The 20,148-nt window shown below is 42.8% G+C and overlaps 1 long non-coding RNA gene across 3 annotated transcripts in view; it reads right to left on the reverse strand.

Moving 5' to 3' along the window:
• The window catches only part of LOC117976486 (uncharacterized), a 162,323-nt gene that overhangs the window by 63,447 nt on the left and 78,728 nt on the right, over window positions 1-20,148 (reverse strand). The window lies entirely within an intron of this gene.

Genomic DNA, 20,148 nt, shown 5'->3' on the forward strand with positions numbered 1-20,148 from the left:
TACTGAAAAGCCAAAATAACTTATGCACTCTCTAAGCTGGAACCAATATGAAAAAATGTCCATAATTATAAGAAAAAAGTAACCCAGAGGTATGTACGAAAGATTGGATTTTTCTTTACAGATAGCTGTAAGTGGGTTACTTAACACAGACTACATTTAGATATTTAGTGCTAAGAAGAGACTTCTTCTTCTCCTTTTCCTTTTTTTTTTTTTTTTCTAAACAGGGCCTCCCTCATTCTGTCACCCAGGCTGGAGGGCAGGGGCATGACCTCAGCTCACTGCAGCCTCAACCTTGCAGGCTCAAGCCATCTTCCCACCTCACCCTCCCAAGTAGCTATGACTACAGACACACACCATCATGCCTGGCTAATTTTTGTATTTTTTGTAGAGACAGGGTTTCGCCATGTTGCCTAGGCTGGTCTTGAACTCCTGGGCTCAAGTGATCCACCCACCTTGGCCTCCCAAAGTGCTGGGATTACAGGCATGAGCCACCACACTCGGCCTAGCTTAGAGATTTTGAATAGTTTACTTTGTGTGAAATAATATAGCGTGCCATTTCTTTGGGATAAAATAACATATTTCTAAGCATACCTTTCATGGACATGAAGCAATTTGTACCATAGTTTCACATATACCTATTTGGTCTTGCACAACAGAAAACAGATAGTAAATAATATCATTATTTATAATGGTAAATTTAAAAATTTATAAATGTGCATTTAAATTTCTCATTTAAATAATGGTTTTATTTTCTGGGTATGCTGTACATATTGGTGGCCCCAATGCATCCATGCCTCCAGCAGTCATGCCTTTCTCTAGTGCCTCCCACATTGACGCTGGGCTTGGTCATGAGACTTGATTTGGCCAATGGAACATCAACAAGCTTGACACAAGCAGAGGCTTACTAAATGCTTTCACATTGGGGGTTATTCTCTTGGAATGCCCTATAGGCAGCCAGCTACCATGTGAGAAGTTCAATTACCCTGAGACACCATACTGTGAGGAAGTCTAAGCTAGCCTCTTGGAGAGCCCACACCAAGGAAAGCTGAGGAATCCAGGCAACAGCCATAACTGAAGCTCCAGGCAACAGCTGTAACTGAGGCTCCAGGCATATGACTGAGTCAAGCCATTCCAGCCAGTTTCCAGCCATTCAAGACAATGCCACTGCCCCCAGGCATCACAGAGCAGAGACAGGCCATCCCTGCTATTCTGAATCCAAAATTCTGGCCCACAAAATAATTGTGAACAAATACAATGGTGGTTGTTTTAAGCCAGTAAGTTTTGGGGTCATTTTTCATGCCACAATAGGCAAGTGAAACAGAGTATTTTAAACAGAAGACTCTGTTATTTGCTCAGTGACAATAGCTGATTTAAGGCGAACTAGTTCATTTGCATCCCACCAAACTTTTGACCAGCATACTAGTCATTTTAACACTGACATGGACCTCTAATGAAAGTCCTGGTCTAATAACAATAGATGAAGCATCAAAACTTTCAAGAGAAAAGCAAAGGTCTACCCTCTTCAGAGATGGTAGAGAGTAAAGCCATTGCACATGATGTTCACAGCTCTCCTCTCTGCTCCTTCCCAAGTGGGACCAAGCAGGGTAGCTCCAACCTGGAGTCAGGGCATCCCCTGCTCCTCACTTAAGCATGCTGGGATGCCCAAGGAAATTCTTTTTCTTCTCGTTGAGTTTCAATTCCTTTTGACTCTCTCTTTTAGTTCCTCATTCCAGGGACATTAACAATTTCTCTACAAATATTTATGCCTACAATACCACACAAACCAACAGTTTCACTGAAAGGAGATCTCTTTTCAACATAGTTAAGCAATGTTCTCCCTCACCAAGAACTATAAGTCATTTACAAATTAAGGTGATCATAATTATTACGTAGCTTCTAGTCATAATATTTAAAAGTCATTAAAAGTATAATTCATTTATTCTAGCCATGATTCTTCACAATGCTATACTCTAAATGCTATACTTTTCTACAGCTTTTAATCAATAAATACTTTTCAGATTTTTGGTGTTTACATATCACCTGAAGTATTTTGTTGGTTATTTCCCTATGGTAACAACATCGGTTTTCCGAATGACTACAGGCCTACTTTCATTCCCACGTGTGACTCATTCCCATCTCATCTATTCTATTACAACATCTACGTGTCACCATCTCTCTGAAGAGGGTTAGAGAGTTTCTAAAATATATTGGAGGTGAGATCATGCAAAAAGGAAAAGACAGTGCTTCTCACATACCTAACAATCTGATGATCTAATCATACTCAGAAGTTTTACCTTGAACTTTGTATGTGTGTGTAACTATTTCAGTACATGGGTTGTCCTACTCACCCAAACTTCCCATTGAAATTTAAATGGGAATTCATCTAATAAAATTATGAGTCATCTAATAGAAACTACAAGTCAATTTTTGCTAATTCCATGGTATGCATACGCAGCATAGCATGTGTGCATTGACATACACACACGTACCAGAAGTTTTTTAAATAACAACTATCCTTGACTGAGCTTTACATTCACAATCTCATTTAACATTTATCAAAACCTTGTGGCATATCATTATCTTTATTTTATGATTGGGGAAACTGAGGCTCAAATGGACTGCATTAACTTGCCTGTGGTCATACAGCTATAAAATGGTGGAAACAGAATTTGTACCCAGTATATTTACTCTTTGTGCCACACAAGTCAAAAGTGTTTGCTAGAGAGTTATGTAAAATCTGAATATGGGCAACACATTTTGATGAGCCCTTGCTGATGGCTTTTATCTAAGGTAAGAGCCCAGGGATGAGAAATCTGGATTTCCTATTTGAAAATCAGAACTCATATTTTTCAGAGGCAATTGGTAGTTTGACATCATTTACCTGGATCTTGTTCTGACAAGATCCATGAGTCAAAAATAGACACTCAGGACCAGAGGACAGGTTTTTATAACCAAAAGCTACCTTCTCATTAATCAAACCTCAAAGCATCCACTGCTTTCACACAGAGGTGTGTTCTTAACTTGTTTTAGCCTAAAACGAATCAGCATCAGGGACGATGATTGCTTCCCTGAGAGAGTTTAGCAAGTTCCAAACCTGGAGGACCTCAGACCGCAACCTGTCCAGTTAGACTCCACACTCACTCCTGTTTTCTATCAAAATTTTCTTTCCCCACACACTCACAGAATATGATAGGACAAGAAAGACAAAGACAGGGTAGTAATAATGGACAGGCCACAGATACACCAAATACCATCAACAGTCATCAGCTGAGAATATTTTATCCGGAGATTCATCACAAAAAAAATATTGTGAAAATGTTCATGTATCATCCCCAGCACCCTAGGAAGCAGTAGTTTCAGGTCACCACCCAGTCCCAAGCCTTATATGTCAGTACTTCCGAAATCTTAATGTGCATACTTATCATGTGGGGATCTTGTTAAAATGCAGGTTCTGATCTAATTGTTCTGGGTTGAGGCCCAAGATTTTGGACATCTAACAAGCTCCCGGAGGATGCTGAGGCTGCTGATCCACGAGTCGCAAGATTATGGGTGATTTTGATCAATTAGCAATTCGATGCATTCCCCACAGTGAGTGTCGTGTCTATAAACCAGTCTCAATAGGTCCTCTATCAACTGAACAGGATAAACAACACAGCAGGAAAGGTGGCATCGTTAGAATCCCATTAGCACAGTCTTGCTCCAAGCAAGCTAAACCTGCAAGAGCACTAAGTCAGGCCTGGAAGGAAGATGTTTCTTAGGTTCTCACCAAGAACAGAAGACAGAATGAAGTCTAGAAATTAAGATCGATCACTCTGTCCCAAATTTTTCCTGGACTCCATGCATAGTAAAAGCTATGAGAGGTTCACAAATCAGATTCACAGGAGAGGATGGAAAACACTTGTCCAGGATTGTCTATTGTGTTAGCTAACTAGCACTAAAAAATATACGTCTATATTTATGTATAAGTGAGTATTCACTTATAAAAATCTTTCTAAATTCTCTTCAAGGGCCATTTCTTTCTTCAGTGAACCAAACGATGGCTGAAGTTTTAAGAATAAAAACAACAGCCAGACGCAGTGGCTCACGCCTATAATCCCAGCACTTTGGGAGGCCGAGGCGGGTGGATCACGAGGTCAGGAGATCGAGACCATCCTGGCTAACCCGGTGAAACCCCGTATCTACCAAAAATACAAAAAATTAGCCAGGCATGGTGGCGGGTGCCTGTAGTCCCAGCTACTCGGGAGGCTGAGGCAGGAGAATGGAGTGAACCCGGGAGGCAGAGCTTGCAGTGAGCCAACATTGCACCACTGCACTCCAGCCTGGGCGACAGAGAGAGACTCCGTTTGAAGAAAAAAAAAAAAAAAAACCAAAAAGTATATAAACAACAATAACTCTAACTGTGAAATTGTGTCCTATTCCATACTAAATTAAATCAGCTTAGACGGGCTGCTTTCATTTGTGTTATGGATGTCATTATTCTTTGTTTTCAAGAAATTTGTATTGGAATGAATGGAGTTGGAATAAAGAACCAGTGAAGAAGTGGTCATTAAATACCTGCTTCCTGCCTACTGCGGTGTGAGTCACTATTAGGGAGACAAAATAAGGAAGCTAGAACTTCAGGGAAGGAAATTACAATATACAAAAGAGTCCCTTTGCCCAACTGCAATTCCTGTCACCCATAATCATGGTAAATAATCCTAATAATTATTACCCTTGCTTGTATCATGATAAGGAAATTGATTTGAACTGGGAAACAGAAAGAAAACATGTCTCTTCAGTAAAGCTCTTTCCACCCTCACACACTCAACAAAAGCTTCATAAAGCCACCCGTAACTCTTATGCCCCGTTCCACCGAGTCAACTCCTGTGACTGGCCTCACACCCTTCTCAAGTATCCAAGGCCTTCCCCGGTATGGTCTCAGCTTGTTTTTCCAGAGGGCGGCCGTCATTACCTGAATGGCAGGTTTGCTATGCAAGCGCCTTAATGTGGGGCTCTGTAGACATCACACCTGGGCTGTCATTAGTGTCGTCTGAAAATAATAATCAGCCAGCAGACCAAAGAAGGGCATTCCAAGAAAATTCATTACTACCAGTGTTTGGGGAAACCAGGGAATATCTAATTGACATATTTGTAGTTAATCAAAGAAAGGGCTAACTTACACACATCACACAAGGATAAGTCACCCCAACGTTTATTTATAACTACACCTGGCTACAGTGCTAAGAGGTGGGGGAGGCTGCGCACTTGTAGTTGGCAGCCCTGAGGAAGGAGGTAGCATCTCTAATCATTCCCAAATGGACAGGAGGCTGAGCCAGTGGTAGGAGATCTTACTGTGGGAACATGGCTTTTTATATTTCTCTCTCAGTCTCCTATTCTTCTCCTACAATGCTAGGTGCTTGGAAGTTTCCAGAAGAGGCCTTTCTACAGGAGACAAGGCATTCTCTGTCTCTCTCCTCTGTCCACACCTCAAGTGTGGATCCACCAAAGGTCAATAGGGCCCTAGGGAGGAGATGACAGCACGCAAGACTGCTCTCTTCCACCCATCCACACTGTCTCTCAGTCAGCCAGATATCAGAGTGGCCAAGACCAGGCTCTGTCTTAGACCACACTGTGGCTGTCTTAGCACAGCAGATATCCACAGCCGGACCCTCCCCATCACATGAAGCAGAAGGAAGAAATAAGTCCCCTTGTGACAAGCACTTGCCTGCTATATGTTTTTACAGCAAACAAAGGTTAAAACTACATCCTTCAGAGAGGAACCCCTGAGTCTTCAGGCGACTGGCAAAGGGGAGCGGGGAGCCTGCACCTCTGAGCAAGCCAGAGACCCATCCTAGGGGGTCAGAGATTGAGCAGGCTGGGCAAGAGGAACCCAGACCCCTGCAGGTAGGGATCATGGTGGGTAGAGTCTGGGGCTGGGAATTCATGGCTTTGATCTATTTCCAGTATCTTTATCTTCATAGTATCTGATCCTCCCCGTTTTGCCCCACCAGAGGTGAGTAAGGAGGAGAATTCATAGCCAACTCCAATAATTCTTTATAATAAAACTTTATAAGTGGTATCTGCTACTCTTTATTTATTTATTTATTTATTTGTTTGAGACAGAGTTTCGCTCTGTCGCCAGGCTGGAATGCAGTGTCACGATCTCGGCTCGCTGCAACCTCTGCCTCCCAGGTTCAAGCAATTCTCCTGCCTCAGCCTCCCGAGTAGTTGGGACTACAGGCACATGACACCATGCCCAGCTAATTTTTGTATCTTTAGTAGAGACGGGGTTTCACCACGTAGGCCAGGATGGTCTCGATCTCTTGACCCCGTGATCCGCCCGCCTCGGCCTCCCAAAGTGTTGGGATTACAGCCGTGAAACGTCGCGCCCCGCCTGTGCTACTCTTAAAGGATCCAAAGGATATCTAGAAGGGATTCATGTGCTCGTTTGGGTCCCACAGTACATCGAGGTTTGGGAGCCTCTCAGATATTTGCTTCCTGTCCTCAATTTTGTTTGGGTGCCTCCAGTAACCTCTGATATTTATATAAAACTATCTCACTGTAAAAGGGGCAAAGACCTAGTCTTCTGCCTCCAGGGCTTCTCCTGTGGTCATTTCTCATGTCCTCGCCATTGTGTCAGCCCCAGCTAAATGTTTCTTCTACAGGAGGAAAAGGAGCATGTAACCTCTCGCTCTCAAAAATGGAGAGGGGAAGAAAAAGTTTAAGATGGGTAAAGAGAGACTAAAACTGCAGGCAGCCGTCTTGTTTTCTCAGTCTCCCCTAAACCCACTCCAAGCTGGACGAAACCATCTGTTCACAGAAAAAGTAAAAAGGAAAGAAGGGTTTGAGAATGTCAGGTAGTAGACAAAAAAGTTTCAGTTCCTACCCTTACAATGATCCCTTCTCTAAGAGCTGGCTCCCTTTACAAGACAACTCGTCAGAGTTTATTTCCGTACTGGCATTTATGTCTTCAAGGCATCCAAGTATCTTGTGGATCTTTCAACAGATCAAAAGGCAGAAAGAAAAATGTTCTTGGATCAACTCCTAGAAAAATCTGAAACCAGATTTTCCTGAGATATTTCAGGCCAGTCAGTGCCTGTCAGTTTTATACTGTGGCATCTTTCTTTTCAAATATGGATTAAACCCTGCGATGAATGAAAAGATTAAAAGCTCGCCATTCCAGCAGCCTTAGTTTCTAAATTGTTGTGCTATCTCCTTAAAAACTTCTGTGCATTTGTATCATGCTGTCTGCTCTTTGGGGCCACTGCTTGTGTTGCAGGGAAGACACAAAGCATGAGAGTTCCGAGCAGTGGGCAAAGATGCTTGTCAAGAGTGTTATAAGGGGGACCAGGCATTGGGAAAGGAGTTGAACCTGAGGGACTTTCAGATTCGATTATTTTCCTCTTAATCGGAGAACAGTTTGAGTTTATAAACAACATAAAATAACAGATATATGGAAGATACTGACTGTTTTGGAGGGCTATCAATAAGATAGGGCGTGGCCAAATTACAAATAAAGTTTATTAGGACACAGTCATGAACGTTTGTTTGTATATTGTCTACAGCTGCTCTTGCACAAGGACAGCAGAGTTGAGTAGTTGCAACAGTCTCTCCAGCCCACACAGCCTAAATATTTATGACCTGGCCTCTACAGAAAAAAAAAAAAAAAAGTCCATCCCGTACTATAGATATTAGAGCAGGAGAAAATGAGTTGAAATTACAGCAGAACAGTCAGGCCTATCTCTGTCAATATCTCTGACAATTGAAGGGGGCAGGCTATTAAATCTAAAGTTGAGAGGGCCTTGGCCCCTTCGCATGCTATTAAAGATGACTGTGGGTCATTTCAAAAACACCTGGATGGTTTAGAATAGGTGCAATCATTTAAAAGATTGAAAAGCATCTACTTTTCCCCCCAGGTAATTCATGTTCAGGGAACAAGTTAAAAATAGAAGATATATTTTGCTTTTCACTTTTAAAATTGTATAGCTTCCCAAATATTTTTCAAGATAATTGGTCAGCTGTTGCTCACTAAGAAGTAATGCTGTTCTTGGTAAAATGCCAATTTGAACAGAGAAAGAAGGATGGTAATGGTGACTCACAAACCAGTTTCACCCGGAGCCTGGGACAGGTTGCTGCGGCCTTTTGGAATAGGAAGGGCACGAGGACCCCCTGCTGGCTATAGGGCAACATAAACCCGAACTCATCCTTTTTCCTGATCCAAGGCTCGGGTTGGACAAAGATCAATATCCATGCAAGTCCTGTGATGGAATCAAGGAATATGAAACATTCATAATTCATGCCCAAGGGATGGTAGCATCTTGAAATTCAAGTAGTTTGTGTTACATGTACAGCAGCAAAGAACCACTACTAAAACAAGAGATAACCAGGTTTTCAATTATCTCCCTTAAACCTCCTAACCCCATTTAAAAAAAAGTTTTACACTACAGCCTTCTACATCTCATTAAACACAATTCCTGTAACAATGAAAAAAGAACTTTCTTCATCGTTTGAAACAGATCCTAGCCAAGGGTCTTGTTCAAAATAGTTTTAATCATATGAAATTGCCAGGATCCTACTCTGCTGACCCCTACAAAAGGCAACCTGAATAGAATTAGTCAGTCGACAATTGACAAAGATACGCAGGAGAGCCTGCAGCTGTGATGAGGCTGCCCTCCTTGACTGATAGACACAGGAATTGTAGGCTAGGGACTCAGGACACAGCCCTCTGTCCTCACAATTTTCCTGAGCCTCCTCTGAATTCCTCTGACTGATGAAAATAGAGGCTGGGATTTCAAGTATCTTTTTCTCATTTAGGCAACCCTGCTCCATATGATACATAAAAATTTTTAATTAAGCTGTTTTTTTTTCCTTTTTAACACCAGTGTCCCAATAAAGAAGCTTCAGGAAAGGGGAAATGTTAAAATCGTGATCCTGTCATTGCCTCACTCTCTGAGGCTCTAAGAACAGGAATGTTTGCTAATAGATGGAGGAAAGGCCCTGTTGACTGTAACTGTGGGACTGCATGGGGATTATGCTACACAGAGCAGTGGAAGTTGAGGACTGAGGCTGGGATAGATGCAGACTGTGTCAAAAAAAAAAAAAAAAAAAAAAAAGCATTAAGAGGTCAGGGACTTCTGACTTGAAATCGCAAGGGTCTGAGAAGCAAAAACATTTTAAAAGGTAAGAATACTAAGCAAATTAATGTGTGGACTGGTGCATGTATCTAAGTTTTGCAATAAAATCAATGTGAACCTGGGTTTCATGACCACAGTGGCCCAAATAATAAGCCCTTCTGTTGGCCCATTTTTCAGAGGAGTGTCACCCACACACACGTGAGTTATAGGAAGAGTCTGAAGTCAAATAACAATTAAAGAAAAAGGGTAGGACAGCAACTCAGTCCCACAATTGTCTTTTTAAAATTAGGCAGAAATTTGAAAGCAAATTCTAAGTAGACTAATTTGAAGGATAAAGCGAGGAGAAAGTATGGGTTCCCATACCCTGAGCTCATCAGATACTTTGATCTATTTCTTAAAATGCCCATGAGGACTTAAGGCAATGGACTCTAAGTTAAAAACACAAAGAACTATGGCATCTGATTTTTCAGACTTGAAAACACTGTGACCCAATTCCATCCTCCAGGATATGAACACAGCACGCTTTTATAATTCGGTAATAGCCTGAATTATATCCTTAGCCTACAACATTACGTCTCCCAGGAGATTCCAATATGCAGTTTAAGGATGAGGACCACTGGCTGAAAGGTTTCTTTTGAATCTAATTATAATTCAATATAAAACTGGGGATGGAGGCCGGGCACAGTGGCTCACACCTGTAATCCCAGCACTTTGGAAGGCTGAGGCGGGCAGATCACGATGTCAGGAGATCGAGACCATCCTGGCTAACACGGTGAAACCCCATCTCTACTAAAAATACAAAAAATTAGCCAGGTCTGGTGGCGGGCGCCTGTAGTCGCAGCTACTCGGGAGGCTGAGGCAGGAGAATGGCGTGAACCCGGGAGGTGGAGCTTGCAGTGAGCCGAGATCGCACCACTGCACTCCAGCCTGGGGGACAAGAATGAGACTCTGCCTCAAAAAAAAAAAAAAAAGAAAAGAAAAGAAAACTAGGGATGGAAAGAAAGGAATGAAAGAGGGAAGGAAGGAAAACAGAGGAAAGGAAAGGAAAGAAAAAAGAAAAGAATAGGGAAGGGAGACAGAGAGGGAGGGGGGAAGGAAGAAGAAAGAAAGAGAGAGAGAGAAAGAGAAAGAAAGAAAGAGAAAGGCAAGCAGGGAGGGAGGAAGGGAGGGAGGAAGGAAGGAAGGAAGCAAGGAAGGAAGGAAGGAAGGAAGCAAGGAAGGAAAGGAGGGAGGGAGGAAGGAAGGAAGGAAGCAAGGAAGGAAGGAAGGAAGGAAGCAAGGAAGGAAAGGAGGGAGGGAGGGAAGGAACTCTACAGCCACACAGCATATCCATCCGTTACAGGAGCAAATAAGAAAGTCAATCTTCCAGCAGAGGACGCCAGAGCTAAATAAACACTTTAAATGTCATGAAATAAGACTTCAGAGCCCAAATGTTCCATTTTCTATTCAATAATACTATTTCCTTAAAGGTCTTGGTAACAGAGTTACCCCACGTATCTTGACCCCATATCCTGTGTTCATTCCCAGAACAAAGCTGACATGAATGATTCTTGTATGATCATTTACCGACAGAAACATGCAATCAAATTTCTTATTTTAATTAAGGAACATGGCACAATACGTTTTAATTGGTAGTAGACTCCATAAAAACAAGAAGGATTAAAAACACAAAGAAATGTCTTCCTCTTTAAAACAGATAATTTGGACTCCTCCTGTTCATCCATGCATTCACTTAATAACCATGGACAGCGTGCTTTCTATGTTAGACGCTGTATCCCCTAACACCCCTTTATAGCTCTTCATTGAGGTCTAGATATTTTGGCCCATGCTTCGGATGCAGCATTTCATGGGACACCCTGCTGGATCTCCTGTGCTGTGCTTCCTTCTGTGGCTGCGGGTGCCACGCTGGAGCAATGCTTAGGAGGAGCGGAGTATTTCCAGGTGAGCCCCTACACTCACTGCACCTCCCATGCTCACTCTTCAACACACATTTGTTGGTAAAGGTCCAGTCCTCAAGCTTCAAGGTTAGGAAATTTTATTTTACCAAGGTTGGTCAGGAGCTAAGGGAATGGAGCCAGCTAAACCCAAGGAACAAGAGGCCCCCGTTCATTTACAATGGAAGTTGTCTTGCTGTTGTTTTGCCATTATACCATGCACCTATCTTGGAATCAATGTGCCTGCACACTGAATTAGGTATCAGAAAATTGGTGATCATGGAATAAGGTAAAGGATTGAAAGGCATTTTTCTTAGGAACGCTTTTATACTGTTGGTGGGAGTGTAAATTAGTTCAACCATTGTGGAAGACAGTGTGGCGATTCCTCAAAGATCTACAACCAGAAATACCATTTGACTCAGCAATCCCATTACCAGGTATATACTCAAAGGATTATAAATCATTCTGCTATAAAGACACATGCAGACATATGTTTATTGCAGCACTGTTCACAATAACAAAGACTTGGAACCAACCCAATTGCCCATCAATGATAGACCAGATAAAGAAAATGTGGCACAGATACACAATGGAATACTATGCCATCATAAAAAAGGATGAGTTCATGTCCTTTGCAGGGACATAGATGATGCTGGAAAGCATCATTCTCAGCAAACTAACACAAGGACAGAAAACCAGACACCATGTGTTCTCTCTCATAAGTTGGGGTTGAACAGTGAGAACACACGGACACGGGGGGGTGGGAGGCGCATCACATACTGGGGACTGTCGGGGGGTGGAGGGCTGTGGGAGGACAGCATTAGGACAAATATCTAATGTAGATGACAGGCTGATGCATGCAGCAAACCACCATAGCGCATCTATACCTATGTAACAAACCTGCATGTTCTGCACCTGTACCCCAGAACTTAAAGTATAATATAAAAAATAGAAAGACATTTTTCTATGGAATATGAAGGCTACTTCAGTACCAAATAACAGTCTCTTGTGATGAGAGCACCACGTCTGCCAGGCGGCATCTGTTGCACAGCACTCTGCTGTGTCTTCCAGCCTCTGCCTCGTTCCCACTTCAGCCGGGCGTTCCTGCTTACATCTGTGGCAAGCTCTCAGCTAGCTTCTCCTCCCAGACTGGGAATCCTCCTAAACTGCACCTCTTGCCATTTACCCTCTAGGGGACAATAGACTTCTTCATCTTGTACCTGGGTGATACCAGGCTCTCAGAATTCCTAGGGAATCAGAGGGGTGGGTAGAAGGACAGGTGGATCGGGTAGATGCATGAAGAGAGGCAATGCCAGTTACTCAGACTCTGCCTGGGCTACCAGAGTCCTGAGCTTCTTGCCCGCATTCGGGAGGTGTTAGGGGTCTCACTCTGAATCATTACTAGTTTGTTCTTTAGCTTTTATTTCCATTTCTTCCGTGTGTGTGTGTGTGTGTGTGTGTGTGTGTGTGTGCTGCCACTGATACTACTTTTCCCTCTCAGCGATTAAAAGAAAAAAAGATACATTTGAAAAAGTGGTGTATTATCTATTCTGTTAATATGATGTCAGTATTTATGAGGTGTGGTCTTTGTGCCTCTTTTTAAAGATATAAGGAATTACTCCATCGCCAAAGTTCGGTGGCTTCTCATATCACAGAGTAAAAGGCAGGGTCCTTGCTGGATGATGGCATCCACATCCCTCACCATTCACCTCCGAATTGCTGAGGTCCTTTCCACCACCCTCCCTTCCATCCCTGAGCACCCCCACATCCCCACTGCTCCACCCACACTCACACCTAAACTGCTATAGACCTTTGCACCTGTGCTGCCATATGGCTCTTTTCTTCCTGCTGTCATTCAAATACCACTCTCACAGGGAGGCCCATTCTCATCTCTCTACACACAAGGGCAACTTCCCCAGCCCTCCCCACCCTTCCTTTTTCTCCTCTGACCTACTCTCTTCACCTCTAGCTCCCACCCCTGAATCTAAGTTCCGCCAGGGCAGAAACGTTTGTGTTTTTTTAACTACTGTATCCCCAGCATCTGCAACAAAACCTTGCACACACTGATATTCACACAGACTTGTGAATTCATGAATGAATGCGTGAGTGAATGAATGAATACATCAAATACTATAAAAGGTTCATAGTAAAAAGTAGCAGCCCCTGGTGTCCCCACTCCTGAATGTTTCTCTCTGAAATCTTTTAGCTATTGTTTCTGGTATTAACCTGCATATCTCTAAGGAATATGCTTACACTGCTATTTCTTGGTTTATCAACTTAAGACATTAAAGACCGCCAGGCACGGTGGCTCACACCTGTAATCCCAGCACTTTGGGAGGCCGAGGTGGGCGGATCACGAGGTCAGGAGTTCGAGACCATCCTGGCTAACACGGTGAAGCCCCGTCTCTACTAAATATACAAAAAAAATTAGCCGGGCGAGGTGATGGGCACCTGTAGTCCCAGCTACTCGGGAGGCTGAGGCAGGAGAATGGCGTGAACCCAGGAGGTGGAGCTTGCAGTGAGCCGAGATCACGCCACTGCACTCCAGCCTGGGCGACAGAGCGAGACTCTGTCACAAAAAAAAAAAAAAAAAAAAAGACATTAAAGACCTAAATTCCCATTGTAGAAGATGGCATCACAGGATTCTTACACCATCTCACACCTCCGGTTGCCATTTCTCTACCTTTCCAGTGTGATTACATCACATTGTCTTATAATTTACATATATATTATCTGTATGGGGTTTATATCCCTTTGCTAGAATGAAGCCTTGTCAGCAGGGACTTGTGTTTGTCTTGCTCATGGAAGTATCCTCATGGCCTAGAACAGTGCCAGGCCCTCAGCAGGTACTGAGTAAATATTTGTGGAGTGAATGGATGAATTCTGAGATTTATGGGCTGTGACTTATCCACCAGTTACTCATCGCTGCACTTTCGGGATGCGTGGGCCACCTCCATGTCCCTGTGCTTTTCCAGCTTGGACTCTCCCTCAAACTCTGCACCTTCAGGAAAACTTAAATGACTCCCTCCCACCCAGCTTTACTTGGGGATCCTTCCTCTATATCCACAAATCTTTTCGTGAACATTATATATAATTCCCGATTAGTCACCGTCTCCAGCTAGGCTGCTGCCTCCTTGGAATCATGGACTGTGTCTTGATTTCTGAACCCTATTGTCTATCACAGCATCCCACCTATTGTAATTGATTCTCAAGCAGCTATGAATGAAGGACACACAGTCCCTGCTTGCCACTTGGAGGCAAGAGAGAAACGACATCTTCCTGTTCCTGGTGAGCCCTAGGGTGAGTCACCTCACCATTTACAGAGATGACATGTGGCTCGATCGCTTCTTCTTTCACTCTTCACTTCCCCAGGTTAATAATTGCCAGATCATGTCATACTCTTTATTTTTTCAACCATTTCACTTCTTGCCATCCCTTTCCATGTCCAAATCTCCCTCAGAAATAAAAATAAATATCAAATTAGTCAGAGCATCGTGACTTCTTTCAAAGTTAGAATTACTGCCTTATGAAACATGTGATTCAATGTGGGGCTCCGCTTGACAAGATCAAGCATTCTAAACTAAAATGTACAACCAGTGGAAATATCTTCCCGCTCCTCGACTACTGATACTTTACAGCCGTGGTTCTCCAACTTTACCATGCATCCGAAGCACCGGAAAGACTTGCTAAGATGGAGCCACAGATTGTGGGGTCCCGCTCCCAGAGTTTCTGAGCCAGAGAATCAGAGTCTGGGAATTTGCACTGCCACAAGCTCCTGGGTGCTGCTGATGCTGCCAGTCTGAAGCCCACACTTTGAGAACCCTCGCTTTCCCATAATGCTTCAAGAAGTCTTAGGCACTAAGTTGATGCACCTGTGAAGGGGTTAGATTTCCCTCCTCCCTTCCCACCACCGCCAAGATAAGTAGCTGCTGAGTGCAACATTACAGCACTTCTTAAACTCTAATAGGCACACAGATCACCTGTAGATCTTGATAAAATACAGATCCTTATTCAGCAGGTCAGTGGTGGCGATGGGTGTGGGGGGTGGGGGTGGCCTGAGGTCTGCGGTTCTAATCAGCCCCCAGGTGAAGCCAATGTGGCTGACTCTCCGCCTAAACTCTGAGCTGCAGGCATTACAAATTATACCAAGTCCATTAGTATTAAAAGAAAGTGACTTTCTTAAGTCTCAAAGCTTTGAGTAGTTTTTGATTTGATTCAGGCATTTGATTCAGGTCTGAGCTCTGAAACTACTAATATACTTTCTTTTTTCCTCATGAGTCAACTTGAGAATATACTTTTATTCTTTGTTTAACATTTTTACAACATAGAAACAAGTTAACATTTTTAACTTTCACCCATATAAAACTTCCAACATGAATGGGCCCAGCTGACTCATTGTCACTGCCCAGAGATCTCTGAGCTCTATTCAAACACTGCAGATAATTGTAAACCTGGAGACAAGGTTGGGAGGGTGGGGCTGTTTATCCTTGTTGATTGAGAAACCTACTCTTTGTCCTGTGCTGGTGTTTTGTTACATAGTTACAGCACTTAGCCTTTCATTGAAATCCTGCCTCAGAACACCATTATCTAATGCATTATTGATCTCAATTCTCCCAAAGGCCTGTGTTATCTCTTTTTTATTTCTTAAGCTATAAAGAGATTGTGGTGATGGGGAAGTGAAAGAGAAAACACCTCCGAAACCTACCTGATCCAGGACATATCCCTTTTTTTTTTTTTTTTTTTTTTTTTTGAGATGGAGTCTCTCCCTGTTGCCCAGGCTGGAGTGCAGTGGCTTGATCTTGGCTCACAGCAACCTCCACCTCAAGCAATTCTCCTACCTCAGCCTTCCAAGTAGTTGGGAATACAGGCACGTGCTACCACATTTGGCTAATTTTTGTATTTTTAGTAGAGATGGGGTTTCACCATGTTGGTCAGGCTGATCTCGAACTCCTGACCTCGTGATCCGCCCGCCTCAGCCTCCGAAAGTGCTGGGATTACAGGCGTGAGCCACCGTACCTGGCCCAGCACATATCCTTTATATCATAATGTTGTGAACACATGTATACATACATATGTGTATATATACACCCACCACATATATAATATATACCCACACATACATACACACACATAAAGAGAAAATGCCTCCCAAAACCTACCTAATCCAGTGTGACTCTCTTACACCTGCAGGTGGATAGTAAGTGGACATTTAGGGGAGGCAGGACAAGCTACATAATTTTCAGGGCTCGGTATAAAGCAGGCATGCCGGACCCAATTGTCAAGAATTTCAACACTGCAACAGCAGAGCATTAATCCAAGTGCCAGGCCCTTCCAAGCTCACGTGCTCATGAGGCTAACCCTAGGGGAAGAACTCTGACATAACGAAAACCCCATGAATTTGGAAGCTCTCACTCTCTTCCCTTCTTCACTCCTTTCTCCCTTTCAAAACATATGTCAGAAAAGAAGAGCTCCAATGACAATGGTGATGTCATTTGTTCTGTGGTTGAATAAACACTCGTATCTCATCTTTGTCCTGTCTCTCCTTCATTTTCTGCCAAATAGCTCAACCTTCCGACTAAGAAAAACCCGACTAGATCCCACTGGTTCCAACAAGGGCTAAACTGAACTCTACCTTTGGTCCGACTATGATAAGATGGTTTACCTAATCTATGATGAGGAAAGGTACTGCACAAATATGACTAGAAGGGAGGGTGTGTAGTTTCCTCAAATGAGATTTTCAAGTCATCAGACAGCCCCTCTCAAACTCTGAGGGCTCACCATGGATCTTGTTACAATGCAAATTCCGATTTAGGAGGAGTGGAAGGGACAGAGGGCATATCTACACTGTGAAACTGTGAGGCCAAGGACCACACTTTGAGTAGCAGAGCTCTAGAACTACCCTGTCCCTTAAGGTAGACACTAACCACAGGTACCTATTGAGTCCTTGAAATGTAGCTTGTCTAAATAGAGATATACTCTGAGTGTAAAATGCACACCACTTTTCAAAGATGTAATTCAAAAAATAAAATAAATATCCCATTAAGAATTGTATATTGAGTCTATATTTTAGATATATTGGGTTAAACAAAGGATATTATTAAAATTAATTTCAACTGTTTCTACTTTTTTAATTTGGCTAGTAGAAAATTTAAAATTACCTATGTGGCTCAGTACTGGACAGCACTCTTCTAGGAGGTCAGGTGGAGCTTGAGTTATCCATCCTCTCCATTTCATTATGAACTCCTTGGGGCGAAAGCATGGAACCAGCCCTGGACATCACCCAGGGAGGTGAGTTCATCTCTTATGGTCTCATCCATCAAGTTTTCTTCTCTGGCTCTCACCACCCCAATACAGACACACACACACAAACACACACACACACACACACACACACACACACACACAGAGGAGTGGGAAAGACTGGAAGAGAGGACCTTGTCTTATCCATCTTTCTGTCCTCAATGCCCAGTACACAGTCTATTATCTTAAGTAATCCATAAATATCTGAGATGTGGATCCTCTATGTAAATCATTCATGGCTCCTCCCACTTATACTTCTGGGTCACTGTAAATGTTTGAAAGTAGTCACGTGTTTTCTCAATTATATTTTCCTCTGGGTTGTCCTTCAGCTTACCTTGTACTAGCTGCACAGGCTCAGTGAGCATCCATGACACAATGCTACTAGCTCAGTGCATACTGAAGGGTAAATGTTAGTGGCCTTTCCTTGCCACCACCACCAAGTTTACAATTACAGTACTTCTACTATGATCACGGCTGCCACTAAGAAGCTACACCTCACTGGGTGCTTCCTACATGCCAGCTGCTGTACCTGCACTTCAGATATGGCATTTCATTTAATCCTCACACCACCACCATGCTGGCCATTATTATGGTCTTCCACTTTCCATACGAGGAAAGTGAGGCTCAGAGAGGTTATGAACCATGCCCAAGCAAGTGGCAGAGATAGGATTCAAGTCCAGATCTCTAAAGTCTGTGTTTTCAATCCTGGGTATCTATAACATTAGCAGAGTGCTCAGAATCATCAGTGGAAAAAAGAGGAAAAAGCGAAGTGGGGTGGTTTTGAATGGCACATGAATATGCACACCAGGATGGAGGCATTCTTTCATTTTTTCCTTTGGTCTGTTGTTAAATGTATGTATATCGTATTTCCCAATAAATTAGAAAATGGAAAAAATAAGTCATCAACCTTTTTTGTCTAAATCAAGGAACATAGAAATCTGACATATCCTTTACATCAGAATGTTGTGAACACATATATACATATATATGTGTATATATACATACACTGCATATATGTAATATATACCCACACATACATACACACACATAAATCGTAACCAGACGCACATGGTAGTAAAATGTGTGCTTTTAAAAAGCCACTGGGTACATCTCTAAGAAAGCCTCACATGATGTAGTAACAAAATGAGCCCTGCAGTAGGGAACAAAACGAATTATTGGTATAGATCAATAGTTAATAACGGTTCAGCTACTAACATGGGGCATGTCAGAGTAACACACTGGGCAAATACACTTACAAGGAGAAATACAGAAGAATAATCCAAAATAAATTACCAATGAATTGTTTTATGATAAAAGCATAAGTTTTGGAATGGTCTTTAAAAGACAGATTTAAAATGTTTGTATCAGGCTCAGGTTTGAAGCCTTTTTTTTTTTTTTCTAATTGACTTTATTCTTTTCTCATTAAAAGAGCTGTTCCAGGCTGGGTGTGGTGGCTCACACCTGCAATTCAGTACTTTGGGAGGCCAAGGCAGGTGGATCACTTGAGGTTAGTTCAAGACCAGCCTGGCCAATATAGTGAAACCCCATCTCTACTAAAAATACAAAATTTAACAGGGCATGGTGGTGCGCACCTGTGATTCCAGCTACTCGGGAGGCTGAGGCAAAAGAATCACTTGAACTTGGGAGGTGGAGGCTGTAGTGAGCCGAGATCACACCGCTGCACTCCAGCCTGGGCAACAAAAGCGAGATTCTGTCTCAAAAAAAAAAGAGCTATTCCATCCCAAAAAGGTTTTATGATGATAGTTTTACTTTGGGGATTATTACCTCTGTATATTAATATCTCAGTACAATTTTAAAACACCAAAGCTTTAAAATAACACACAAACTACTGTCACCAAACCAAACTAGGTCCGTTTGCCCTCAGGCAAAGTTAAGTCAAGCACCAAAGCACTGGGGTTTGGCAGTGAGAAAGGTTTATTGTGAGTAGACTGACAAGGAAACTGAAGGAAATGCTCAAATCTGTCTCCCTGAGCTTGAGGCTAGGTCGGGTTTTATAACCATAGGGTAATGAGGATGATCTGATCCTGCAATGAGGTGATGCTGGGAGGCATGATCTGACTGGACCCTGCCATGGGGTGTCCGCTTCTTAATTCAGTCCCCACTCCTTAGTCCAAGCACTTAGGTTCCTGCACACTTGGTTCATCTGGGCATGCTCAGGTTATGTGACCTTCAACCTGGGGGGGTCCATGGAACTGAAAAACAACTCACAACAACTCACAACTCTGTAACATAAAAGTTGAACCAGATCAGTCTGATGACGTTATGCTACTTACTAAGTCCATGTTGATAAAACTGAAAAAATACGACCTTTAAAATCTTTCTTGTAGTTCTACCAAAAGAGATTTCATTCACATTTCCACATCAAAAATGTTGGTTGGATAATTTCTGGGATACTAAGAAATAAAAAGGCAAAGACAAAATGATCATAATCATTATAACAAAGCTCAGTCTTTTTTCTTTTTTTTTTTTGAGACAGAATTTCGCTCTTCTTGTCCAGGCTGGAGTGCACTGGCGCAATCTTGGCTCACTGCAACCTCTGCCTCCCAAGTTCAAGCGATTCTCCTGCCTCAACCTCCTGAGTAGCTGGGGTTACAGATGCCCGCCATCACACCGAGATAATTTTTGTATTTTTAGTAGAGACCGGGTTTCGCCATGTTGGCCAGGCTGGTCTTGAACTCCTGACCTCAGGTGATTCACCCACCTCAGCCTCCCAAAGTGCTGGGATTACAGGCATGAGCCACTGTGCCAGGCCCAGATCAGTCATTTTAATACGAGATTGT

The sequence above is a fragment of the Pan paniscus genome, chromosome 19, assembly GCF_029289425.2.
Source record: "Pan paniscus chromosome 19, NHGRI_mPanPan1-v2.0_pri, whole genome shotgun sequence".
NCBI lineage: Eukaryota > Metazoa > Chordata > Mammalia > Primates > Hominidae > Pan > Pan paniscus.